The sequence below is a fragment of the Helianthus annuus genome, chromosome 10 (genome assembly GCF_002127325.2).
Source record: "Helianthus annuus cultivar XRQ/B chromosome 10, HanXRQr2.0-SUNRISE, whole genome shotgun sequence".
NCBI classification, from domain to species: Eukaryota; Viridiplantae; Streptophyta; class Magnoliopsida; order Asterales; family Asteraceae; genus Helianthus; species Helianthus annuus.
The window spans coordinates 56954927-56968514 of NC_035442.2; positions in this window are offsets into that span (position 1 = coordinate 56954927).

Below are 13588 nucleotides of genomic sequence, written 5' to 3' on the forward strand. Positions count from 1 at the left end.
CTAGGATCTTTAGGATCCTACTCTCGTGAACCAACCTTTGTGTTAAACTCTGTCTTTCTTTCACCTACCTTAGGTCAATATGCTCAGGCACCGGTGTGCACTTTTAAGACCTTTATGGACTGCCGACCCACTACTTTTAGCGGAACTGAAGGAGCAGTAGGTCTCCTACACTGGTTTGAGAAACTAGAATCTGTGTTCGAAATGTGTGAATGCCCTGAAGCGCGCAGGGTGAAGTATGCTACTGGTACTCTCGAGGGTTTGGCCCTCACGTGGTGGAATGCTCAAGTGCAAATGCTGGGGTTGGTTGCTGCCAATGCCACCCCATGGGAAACTTTCAAGGAAATGATCAGGGAGGAATACTGCAGTCGTGATGACATTCATAAGCTGGAAGATGAGTTCTACAATCTCAAGATGACGGGGTCAGAGATTGAGGCATACACTAAGAGATCGCATGAGCTTGCCTTGTTGTGTCCTACTATGGTGGATCCTCCGTATAAGCGAATTGAACTCTACCTCAAGGGCTTGGTGCCAGAGATCCAAAGTCATGTGACTTCAGCAAACTTGACTACTATCTAGCAGGTTGTTCAGTTGGCTCACCGTCTTACTGATCAGGCGGTGGAGCAGAACAAGTTACCGAAGCGCATAGGTGCTGCAACTACTTCTGGTACCTCTAGTGAGAACAAACGGAAATGGGATGGAACTTCAAGCAAGGGTTCAACTTCGGTACAATCTCAGTCTCAGCAAAGAAAGACTGAGGACTACAAGAGCCCTAGTCAGCAATCATCTGGTGGTCAAAGTCATGGGGGATACAAGGGGAATCACCCCAAATGCAATCGCTGTCACCTACACCACACTGGGCCATGCACAAGGGGTAACTGTCATCGGTGCAACAAGCCTGGTCATGTTGCAAAGGACTGTAGGAGCGCATACCCCGCTAACCAGAATCGTCAGCAAGGTCAGCAGAACCAACGTCAACAGCAAGGTAACAACAAGGGATGCTTTCAGTGTGGAGCTGAAGGCCACTTTAAGAAAGACTGTCCTCAGCTGAACCAGAACAACAACAACAACAACAATCAGGGGAATGGTCACAATGGGAACCACAACAACAATGGTGCCAGGGGGCGAGTGTTCGTGATTGGCCAAGGTGAAGCAAGGAATGATCCCAACGTGGTGACGGGTAAGTTCCTTCTCGACGACTTTTATGTTACAGTCTTATTTGATTCGGGTGCCGATACTAGCTATGTGTCACTAGAAGTTAGTAAAATGCTTAAGCGTACCCCAACATCCCTGAACACCAAGCACACTGTAGAGCTAGCCAATGGAAAGAGTTTGGAGGCCTCACACGTAGTCAAAGGTTGCCAACTCATTCTCGCTAACCAGACCTTCTCTATTGACCTTATTCCTATCGTCTTGGGTAGTTTCGACGTTGTCGTTGGGATGGATTGGTTATCCCAACACCGAGCAGAGATTCTTTGCAACGAGAAGATCGTTCGTATTCCTGGTTTAGGTAGTGAACCCCTCATGATTCGTGGCGACAAGAGAAGTGCTGTTGAGAACATCATCTCTCTTCTTAAGGCCCAGAAGTGCTTACGAAAGGGCCACACTGCGATTTTGGCTCTAGTTACTGATACCACAGAGAAAGAGAAGAAGCTAGAAGATTTTCCAGTTGTACGTGACTACCCTGAGGTATTCCCTGAGGAATTACCTGGTCTTCCGCCCCATCGCCAAGTCGAGTTTCAGATTGAACTAGCTCCTGGAGCTGCGCCTGTAGCACGTGCACCTTATCGTTTAGCTCCATCCGAGTTGGAGGAACTCTCCACGCAACTACAAGAACTCTTGGATAAGGGTTTTATTCGTCCTAGTTCATCGCCTTGGGGAGCCCCAGTACTATTTGTGAAGAAGAAGGACGGTACCTTCAGAATGTGTATCGACTATCGTGAACACAACAAGGTGACTGTGAAGAATCGTTATCCTCTACCGCGCATTGACGACTTGTTCGACCAGTTGCAGGGGTCGAGCTACTATTCGAAGATCGATCTGAGATCGGGATATCACCAGCTGAGAGTTCGGGAAGAGGATGTCTCTAAGACAGCCTTTAGAACTCGTTATGGGCACTATGAGTTTTTGGTCATGCCGTTTGGGCTGACAAACGCACCCGCAGTTTTCATGGACTTGATGAACCGAGTGTGCAAGCCTTACCTGGACAAGTTCGTTATAGTCTTCATCGACGACATCCTGATCTATTCTAAGAGTAAAGAGGAGCACGAACAGCATCTACGGCTTATTCTGGAACTCCTTCGAACAGAACAGCTTTACGCGAAATTCTCGAAATGCGACTTCTGGCTTCGAGAGGTCCATTTCCTAGGGCATGTGGTGAACAAGGATGGGATTCACGTTGATCCATCCAAAGTGGACTCTATTAAGAACTGGCCTGCGCCTCGCACACCAAAGGAAATTCGCCAATTCTTGGGATTGGCAGGTTACTACAGGAGATTCATTAAGGATTTTTCTATGATCGCGCAGCCTCTCACCTTACTAACGCAGAAAGGCGTTGTTTATCATTGGGGAAATGCACAAGAGTTAGCTTTTCAGCATCTAAAGGATAGACTTTGTAGTGCACCTATCCTTTCATTGCCAGAGGGCACAGACGATTTTGTGGTTTACTGTGATGCTTCAATTCAAGGTCTTGGTTGTGTATTGATGCAACGAGATAAAGTCATAGCCTACGCTTCACGACAACTCAAAGTTCACGAGAAGAACTACACTACGCATGATTTAGAGCTGGGAGCTGTTGTTTTCGCACTTAAGTTATGGCGGCATTACCTGTACGGAACCAAGTGCGCCATCTACACCGACCACAGGAGCCTAGAGCACATATTCAAGCAGAAGGAACTGAATATGCGGCAACGACGATGGGTCGAGCTGCTGAATGACTATGAGTGCTCCATCAGGTATCACCCGGGCAAGGCCAATGTTGTGGCTGACGCCCTCAGTCGAAAGGACACTGCGCCTAAACGCGTAAGAGCTCTACAACTCACGATTCATTCTAGTCTACCTTCGCAAATACGAGCTGCTCAGATAGAAGCACTGAAACCAGAAAACGTAAGGGCCGAAGCCCTACGCGGGTCAAGGCAACGCTTAGAGCAGAAGGAAGACGGTGCTTACTACGTAACAGGACGCATTTGGGTCCCACTCTATGGCGACTTACGAGAACTTGTGATGGATGAAGCACACAAATCTCGCTACTCGGTACACCCTGGTTCGGACAAGATGTACCACGATATTAAAACTACGTATTGGTGGCCTAGCATGAAGGCCCACATAGCAACTTACGTCAGCAAGTGTTTGACTTGTGCGCGAGTCAAGACGGAATATCAGAAACCCTCAGGCCTACTCCAACAACCAGAGATACCACAATGGAAATGGGAGCAAATTTCCATGGATTTCGTTACTGGCCTACCTAGATCACAGCGCGGAAACGATACTATCTGGGTGATCGTGGATCGACTCACAAAATCCGCACACTTTTTGGCAATTAAGGAGACGGATAAATTCTCCACTTTAGCGGAAATATACCTCAAGGAAGTTGTTTCGAGGCACGGGGTGCCCACCTCTATCATCTCTGACCGAGATGCACGTTTTACTTCAGAGCTGTGGCAGGCAATGCACAAGTCCTTTGGCTCACGATTAGATATGAGCACAGCGTATCACCCACAGACGGACGGGCAGTCCGAGCGCACTATCCAGACATTAGAAGACATGCTTCGTGCTTGTGTAATCGACTTTGGCAACAGCTGGGAAAGGCATCTGCCACTCGTGGAATTCTCGTATAATAACAGCTACCACACCAGCATTAAAGCTGCTCCGTTCGAGGCATTGTACGGACGTAAATGCCGGTCACCTCTTTGTTGGGCAGAGGTGGGGGATAGTCAGATCACTGGTCCTGAACATGTGGTAGACACTACTGAGCGGATTGCTCAAATACGACAACGCATGGCGGCCGCTCGTGACCGTCAGAAGGCCTACGCCGATAAGGGCAGGAAACCACTTGAGCTCCAGGTTGGGGAGCGGGTATTACTCAAAGTTTCACCCTGGAAGGGTGTAGTTCGTTTTGGTAAACGGGGCAAACTCAACCCACGATACGTTGGACCTTTCGAAATCATTGAGAAAATAGGCAAGGTGGCCTACAGACTGAACTTACCAGCAGAACTCGGTGCAGTTCACAACGTTTTCCATGTGTCGAATCTGAAGAAGTGTCTGTCAGATGAGACCCACGTAGTTCCTCTGAAGGAACTCACGATCGACGAACAGTTGAAATTCGTCGAGGAACCAGTCGAAATCACGGACTGGGATGTTAAGGTCCTCAAGAGCACTAGAATACCTCTCGTTCGAGTTCGTTGGAACTCACGTCGCGGCCCAGAGTTTACCTGGGAGCGCGAAGATCAGATGAAACAAAAGTATCCCCAACTGTTTGTGAACAGTACAACCACTACTGAGGCGGAAGCTACGGAATTTCGGGACGAAATTCCAGATCAACGGGGGGTGGATGTGACACCCCAGGAAAACCGGGAAAACCATGCAACTTAACTAGCTTCCTCAGTGAGTGCCATCAAATTTCGGGACGAAATTTCTTTCAACTTGGGGATGCTGTGACAACTCGAAATTTAGAACCTTTCTTGTGCCTTGATGTAACATACTTGTACGTTAAGTGACTAGTTAAACTTAATGATAAACATGAACCTTTTATGTGATATGTGCTTTACTACGTGTGCATTCGTATGTATTTATGTACGTGTATATGTGAGCCGAGAACCCCAACCCGAGAATGAAGAACTCGACTCGAGACCATGAGGTCTCGAGTGTATAGTAACCGAATGGGCCTTGGGCCGAGAACCTAGTGACCGGTTTATAAGCCCTTTAGGGCACACACTTGGAACTAGCATATATATATACCACCCTTAGTTATTTTACCATTTGTTGAACAACACATACACACACACTCTCCTACCTTCTCTCACAAGCACACATTTTCGGCCAACATTTAATCCTTGGATTCAACTTGGAAATCAACATTGAAGTTCACCCTTCCTACCTTTTAGCCGGTTAGTAATTATTGTTGAGTTTGTGCTTAAATTGATGATTATGACTATATGATTTATGCATGAATGTTTCTTGTTATTTGTTGTCAAAGAGAATGATATCACATGTATGATGTTCTAATGTGTATAATGAGATAACCGGTTAATATGCTTGATTTCGGATGGATAGTGCTTGGTGTTTAAGTGAAGATCGAATCACTAGTCTTGTTGAGCATGAAATCGGTATATGTTTGTCATATTATCGGTTAAGTATAGAACCGGATTGTGGTATTAAGTCCAAGTGCTTGATAGTTGTTCATGTATAATTAGGAAGAATGCATAATATGCTTGAACAAAGGTTGAATGTGTTATTAATATGCTTGAATGTTTGAAGAACATGAAGAACTTGTTGAATATGCTTTGAATGTGGGTTGAATATTTGAAATCTGCACTGTTTGATCCGATTTGGGTAAATATTAGACAACAAAACATGTTTAGTGGATAGTACATAATTCTGCATGAATTCTATTGGATAGTACAATCTGTGCAGAATCAGCAACTGTTGGGGAGTCGAGACCCCTGGTTGCGACTCGAAACCTCCACGTTGCGACACCAGTTGCGAGTCGAGAACACCTGGTTACGACTCGCAACCATAACATGACAAGCCGAGACCACAGATTGCGACACAGGTTACGAGTCCCGTTGCGACTCGAGACCTTAGCATGATCAGCCGAAACCATGGTTGCGACATAGGTTGCGACTCGCAACCACCTATGATCAGCACAAACAGCATGACCCGAGACCATGATTGCGAGTCCGGTTACGACTCGCAACCAAAAGCAGCACAACCCGAGACCACGTAGTTGCGAGTCTTGTTGCGACTCGCAACCACACTTAATGGGCTTGCTTAATTTTGGGCCTCCGATTTATGGGCCGGGCTTATGGGCTTTCTGTGTTAACTGTTACTGCGGGTTTTGGGCTGAGTAGTTGGGTTGAACTTATGGGCTGTATGTGTTACTATTAACTGAATATGTTAACTTGTACACCGTGATTGCTACTTGTACGTGCACTGCTTGGTTAGAATATGATTATAAATGGTATCTATGTTAGGACGTAGTTGACCACTTGCAACTTGACCGACCCTTCTGTGATTAACTGCCGAGCAAACCAAGGTGAGTTCACACCCTTACAAAGCATGGGATTCCCTGGGTTGGGAATGTGGTTCAGGAACGTGGGTTCCTCGTCCTCCTTGGGTAGGACGGTAATGGTTCAGGAATGTGATTCCTCGTCCTGGTGGACGTATAACTTGTACTAGACCAAAACTCTATCACGAAGTCCCTCCTTTTTATATCGACTTAATCGCCGGGCCAATGGCGAGCGGGTCATTAGTTAGATAGCGCTATTTAGGTCTGACAAACCTCACACCGTGCTGCAGAGGACGGGCGTGAACTAATGGATCTGGGGCACGTCAATGATGATAGACATTGATGATTTTCAGGGCACATAAACATGACTACAGTCAGCAGTCGATATGGTAACGAGTCTAGTATACACATGGGGTAGCCCCCACGGCTAGAGAGCCAGATGATGTACATGGGGTAGCCCCCACGGCCGGAGTGCCAGATGATTCACATGGGGTAGCCCCCACGGCCGGAGTGCCAGTATAACCGGGAAATAACATGTCACGTTTTTAAACTATGGGGTAACCCCCACGGCAGGATGCCAGCTAAAGGAAACTGTTTTCGAAACAACTAAAACGAACACCCAACTGTGAACTCACTCAACTAGTTGTTGACTCGTTACTACATGCTTTGCAGGACCATAGGTACTCAGCTGGAGCTTGCATGGAGGAGAGTCGTTGTGGGACACGGATTGCTGTGTACTATGTTAAACTTGAAACCATTTGAACTTATGCTTTAACTTTAAGACTTATGCTTCCGCTTGCAACTTAAACTTGTTTGTTTGAAACACCAATCGTATTGGTTAAACTTTTATAACTGTTTACATGCTTGTTCAGTATGATTGGTGGCTGGATCCTGGTCAGTCACGCCTCCAAGCGGTAGTACTCCGCAAGTGGGATTTTGGGGGTGTGACATAAGTCATCACTCTATAGTGTTGCGTCGGTGTGTAACTGGGACACAGATTCGGACCATCATGGAATACTACTAAATCACCCGCACCCTCGGGTAAAGATGCTCCGTGCATTGCATAGTTGGAATTCGGAAGCTGAACAGACGTCCTCCTGTTTCGTCTTTCACGAACACAACACCCTACTGTGTTAAGGAGATTTAAGTTGCACGACCTTCGAAAATCCTGTGATTTATCTGCGATAGCATCAAGCGAGACCAAGAAATTACTGTACCCTAGAAGGACTCTTTGGTGTCGATCCGTTTCCAACCAAGACAGATCTTAGCGAGATCCACGTGCATTCCCACTTCGCTGATTATATGCCCAAAAGGTACCTCTCGAACCCAGAAACTACATATATCAAGACTTTGCGCAGAGTGGGTCCTCCCTCAGAAGTTCTAAAATAAGATACATATGCCACCCACGGCGTTCCATTCTCATGGTTAGGATTCAGAACCTTGTCAACAAATACGGTCGATTCATGCGATCCCTGAAGCTGCTGGTGTGTTGATCAACTCAATGATCATGATGTACAAAGTTGAAATGGCTGCATTGCGTTCGACGTGCCGTTCTAAGAGTATTCTCCTCTTGAATTTCCATCTGATGATAGTGTTGGACCGTGTTCCGACCCTAAACAGTCAGTTGAGAACATTCATCTTCACGTACGAAGGCGGAATCAACGTAAATGAAATTACACAGCTTTTCCTATTCAATTCCTTCTCTCTTATTGCTTTCTGATACAATTTTGACAGAGTTCGATTACACAAGCAATATTCTAAGTCCGCTCCAACGTCCATACACAAATGAACTGATCAGGTATTTATAGTGTGTTGTGGTTCGCTCATATGGACTGCCATATAAGTGGACCTACCAGGCTGACACAAAAGCGGACCTACCTGATACCCTAAAAGCGAACCTATGTCTAAAACCCTATGAGCGGACCTATTTCTAAATAATGTATACATAAGCGAACCTAACAACATATAACCTAAATTTGACTTTCAAGAACCTATGTTGACCTATCTTGACCTAAGACGTAATGCAGACGTAGTCAACAGACATTACATGCATCAACAGACTCCCCCTTGGATGTTGACGTAGTCTTCAGCTTCTGAGTCTTCAGTCTTGGTCTTTTCTTCAACTCTCTGTCTTCTCATCATAAGCACTCTATCTTCACAGGCTTCAGGATCATTACCTGACTCTAACTTCCATCTTCCCTTCGACTGTTGATCCAGACTCCCCCTTTCACAGACTCCCCATCTCGATATGCTAGAATCTGAGAAATCTAGTTCAAGCTTTGATAGTTAGCTTCCGTTGGGAATAATGAAGTCCAAAAACCTGTTACTCAACCAATAACATTACAATCTATCTTTTCAAAAATAAATCACAAACTCAATCAGCTTTAGAAATCCACTCAAGTACTCAGATTCAAGTTAATAATCCTGATTACTCAATTAATCTACCAAGTTCAATTTAATGACCTTGGTTGATCCTTTTGACGAAACAAACTGATTTTGTAAAAACATTTTCACATTTTCTAAAAACAATGTAACAAGCTTCAACTTGATGAACTTGTTTTAACTTTGAAAACATCTCAATCTCTGACAAAGTAAGCTCTCCTCATTCTTCAGCTCAGAACTTTCCTGCATCTGCTTCAATCTTCGAGAATCCAACAATCAACTCTCTACTTTGGTTTGTCAAAAAATAAAGCAGAAATAAAATCTTTTTGGATTTTAATAAAGTGTTCTAAACTAAGAAATGAAATACAGAAAACTTAAATTGCAGAAAATAAAGAAATTGAACTATTTACAAACTTATTTTTGACGAGCGTGTCAGGGAATCATATCAGCTATTCAGACAAATTACTAGTACCGTTAAGCTTAATTACATGCTCAGACTTAAACAATTCACCTCGATTGTCGATATACTGATCCATCTTAAATTCTCACACAGATTTCATTCTATTCAGGATACGATTTAGATGACTTATGAACTTAGCTCAATTCATGTGTCCCACCTCTTGAATGTACTCCCGTATCCAGAATCCCAATATTTAGTCTTACAGGTGAGTATACTACAATGATATCTGTATATAAATTAGGTATGCGAGGGCCGAGGGATCTCAAGTCGATACTTCCGTATGCGCAGAGAGATATCAGCTTCGACTTTTCAGTATGTCCCCTTTAGAGGATCTTTTAGTTACAACAGCAGCGACTATCAATTTTATTGTTTCATCTGCATGCTGAGGGTTTATGCTATATTTCAAGCATTTGGTGAAAGTATTATCCAAGGACTAGGTCAGAACTTCCATTCAGCAGAAGTCCCGGAATAATACCCCAGACATCATTGAGTATAAAAACCTAGTATATCAGAATACGAGACCTTTCAAACGAGATTTTAGGGGTTACCTATATATCCAAGTAGTGTTCCCCACGAATTTCGCAAGTTTGAAATTTTAGGTTTATATCCCGAATAAATCTACTAAATGTGTGAAAACCTATCGACACATCATTAGTGAGACTGTTTAACTCATTTAGTCTTTACAAATCTTTAGCATACTGTAATTGTCTAGCCGATGTACTATCATTTTCCCTATATACACAAGCTCTTTTTCAATTTTATCATGTTTTTGTATTTTTGCATTTTTTACTGTTTTTGTATTTTCTGAAAATAAACTATATACAACTATCTACTCCCCCTAAATACCAAAACAAGTAAAAAATTGACAAACCATTGCAGATTGTTTCTCGTCTTCATCTGCAATAGTACTCTCATCAACGCCAATTATGTCGTCCGACACCGACAGAAGCTTCATACCGTTCAGTTTTAACAAATATTTAAACCGATTTTTATCAAAAGCTTTGGTATGTAAATCAGCTTTCTGTTCGTCAGTGTGGATTTTCTCAATTCGTATCAACTTTTTCTCGAAGCAATCGCGAATAAAGTGATGATGAATTTCTATATGTTTAGTTTTAGCGTGATGTACTGGATTCTTTGTTATATTTATTACGGCCTCATTATCAGCAAACAGAGGTGTGTTAAGAAACTGCAAACCGTAGTCGCGCATCTATTGTTGTATCCACAGGATCTGAGAGCAGCAGCTGCTAGCAGAAACGTACTCCGCTTCACATGTAGATAACGCTACAGACGTTTGTTTCTTACACTGCCAGGCAACCAATCTAGGTCCAAAGAACTGGCATCCTGCAGTTGTTGATTTGGTATTGACTTTGCAGCATCCGAAATCCGAATCGGAATACCCTTCGAGCGTAAAGTCGCCTTTTCTAGGATACCACAACCCCAATGACGAAGTTCCCTTCAAGTAGCGTAATATCCTCTTGACAATGATCATGTGCGAAGCTCTCGGGTTAGATTGATATCTTGCTGCGAGGCACGTTGGGTACATGATATCAGGACGTGAAGCAGTTAGATACATCAAAGAACCTATCATGGAACGGTAGAACGTTTCATCAGCCCTGTCTCCGGTGAGATCTGGGTGAATCCCATGATTTGTCACTAGTGGGGTAGCAGCTGGAGTAGAACTTGACATTCCAAATTTCTCTAGAATATCATGCACGTACTTCGTCTGGTGAATGAAAATTCCCTCAGGTAGTTGTCCAACTTGTAGACCCAGAAAGAATTTCATCTCCCCCATTGATGACATTTCGAATTTTTGCTTCATCACCTGTTCGAAATCTTTGCACAATTTCTCATTTGTTGACCCAAAAATTATATCGTCTACATAAATCTGAACTATCAGAAGATGTCCGTCGACCTCCTTAGTGAAGAGAGTGGCATCCACTTTTCCACGTATGAAACTGTTGGCTAGTAGGTGTTGAGACAAAGTCTCGTACCAAGCTCTCGGGGCCTGCTGTAAACCATACAGCGCTTTGTCCAATAGATAGACCTTGTTTTTGTGGATTGGGTCAGTAAAGCCCGGCGGCTGACCAACATAAACCTCCTCTTTGACCTTCCCATAAAGAAACGCCGATTTTACATCCAACTGATAAACTTTGAAGTTCTTCCAAGACGCAAATGCTAGGAAAATTCTGATTGCCTCTAGTCGTGCCACAGGAGCATAGACTTCTGTAAAATCAATCCCTTCCTGTTGACTAAAGCCCTGAACAACGAGTCGAGCTTTGTTCCTAACAACCACTCCTCTGTCGTCTCTCTTACACTTGAAAACCCATTTCGTATTGATTTTCCTTTGACCATCCGGTAAATCCACTAGCTTCCACACTCCTAACTTTTCAAACTGACTTAACTCTTCTTGCATCTCAATGACCCAAGAGTCTTCAGTAAGCGCCTCTTTATACGTTCTCGGTTCGATCTGCGAGATAAAACAACTTAATGAAAATTCAGTTTGTAAAGGTGCTACTGTAGAATAAAAACATGTTAAGCCCTGGTCTATTTGACGTCTTGTGCGAACGCCTGAATGCAATTCCCCTATGATAAACTCCTCTGGATGATAAGAAAGAATTCGGGGCATCACTTCGCTTGGAACATCAACATTTCCCTCCAGATTAGTAACATTCTGATCTACATCTTGTTCACCAACTTGGTTTGTTTGACTTGATATCTGGATCTGCTCCCCCTCAGAATCTGAATCACCATGATCAAATACTGGCATGTTTCAGCTTCTTGATTATCATTCACATCCGACTGATTACCAGGAGCAACTTCATCATCGTGTTCACCAGCATTGCTAGGACCTGCTTCATCATCATTTGAAGTTTCCCGAGGTCTTCTAGAATACTCCGCTGGGAACCTTAGTTGCGATTCATACTCTCGCAAAATATCCAGCTCATCAAAGAAATCTTCATCGTCCTCTGATTCTTTTCTCATGTCAAACGAATCCCAAAGTTTGTCATAATGATATTTCCATGAATCACCAGGATTCTGCGGCGGCATAGTATAACCTTGACATTCAACATTTGCAGCTTCAATAATCCGCTTCTCACTTGGAACGAAGGTACGTCGCATTGGATTTGCATAGCCAACAAATATTCCCTCAATGCACTTCGGACCAAACTTTCCATGAGGCTCTATAACTGTACAGGGTAACCCGAACGGTTCTAGATACTTCAAATTCGGTTTGCGGTTATTGATCAGCTCAAAGCATGTTTTGTTGAACTTTTTAATAGTGAGAACCCTGTTGAGCGTATAGCATGCGGCGGAAACAGCTTCAGCCCAAAAATTAATCGGTAACTTTGAATCTGCAAGCATAGTTCTAGCCGTCTCGATTAGCGTCCGGTTTTTACGTTCTGCGACTCCATTCTGTTGCGGAGTGTACGGAGCACTAAACTCATGCAGTATACCTCTTTCATCACAAAATTCTTCCATCTTACTGTTTTTGAATTCAGTACCATTATCACTTCTAATTCTACTGAAAGACCTTTGGTACAGATTCTCAATCCTTTTAAACAACGCCATTAAACTGTTAAACGTTTCGTCTTTCATTTTCAAGAAAGAAACGCATGAAAATCTGGAATAATCATCAGTTACGACCAAACAGTAGTAATCTCCTGTAATACTCTTGACATTCACAGGACCAAACAAATCCATATGAAGTCTTTCCAGAGGTCTCGAAACTGAATTGACTTGCTTTGTAGGGTGTGACTTTTTCTTCTGTTTGCCTTTAACACAACTAATGCACTCCCCTTCCAGATGAAAACCTTTGACATGAACTCCTGTGACCAAATCATTATGCACCAAGTGATTCATCTTCCTTAGGTGAATATGCCCCATTTTCCGGTGCCACAATCTTGATTCTTTCTCAGTTGCTCTGGACACAAAACAATGAGCCTGACCCATGGTTGTAGTAGCTACGCTCATGTCCAACACGTATAGATCATTGACTCTTGGTGCCCTCATGATGACCCATTCCTCAAGTATCACAAATCCCGGTTTCAAGATAAAACATTCTTTGTCAGTGAAGTGAGTAGTATACATCCTGTCGCAGATCTGGGAGATACTCAGCAGATTATTCTCCAGCTCAGCGATGTAGTTAACTCTCTCAAACGTTACAATTCCATTGGATAACGTTCCTTCACCTATAATCTTTCCTCCTTGATTACCAGCAAAACCTACGTAACCACCATTTATATTTCTCACATCATACAGTAACGCAGTCTTCCCTGTCATATGTCTTGAAGCTCCACTATCCATGATCCATCTGGATACAAGTTTTGGAAGATCCTGCACATAACAAACTTTGACTTAAACAACTTCAAGAAAGATGCCGATTCATGCTTCGCGATCCAGGAAGCTCCGGCAATTCAAACTGCTTAATCAAACATGGTGTCCACCCAGACCTCATCAGCCTTAGGTGTAACCTTGACTGTTTTAACTCTCGCAACTTGAATTTTAAAGTTTTCAGCCTTCAG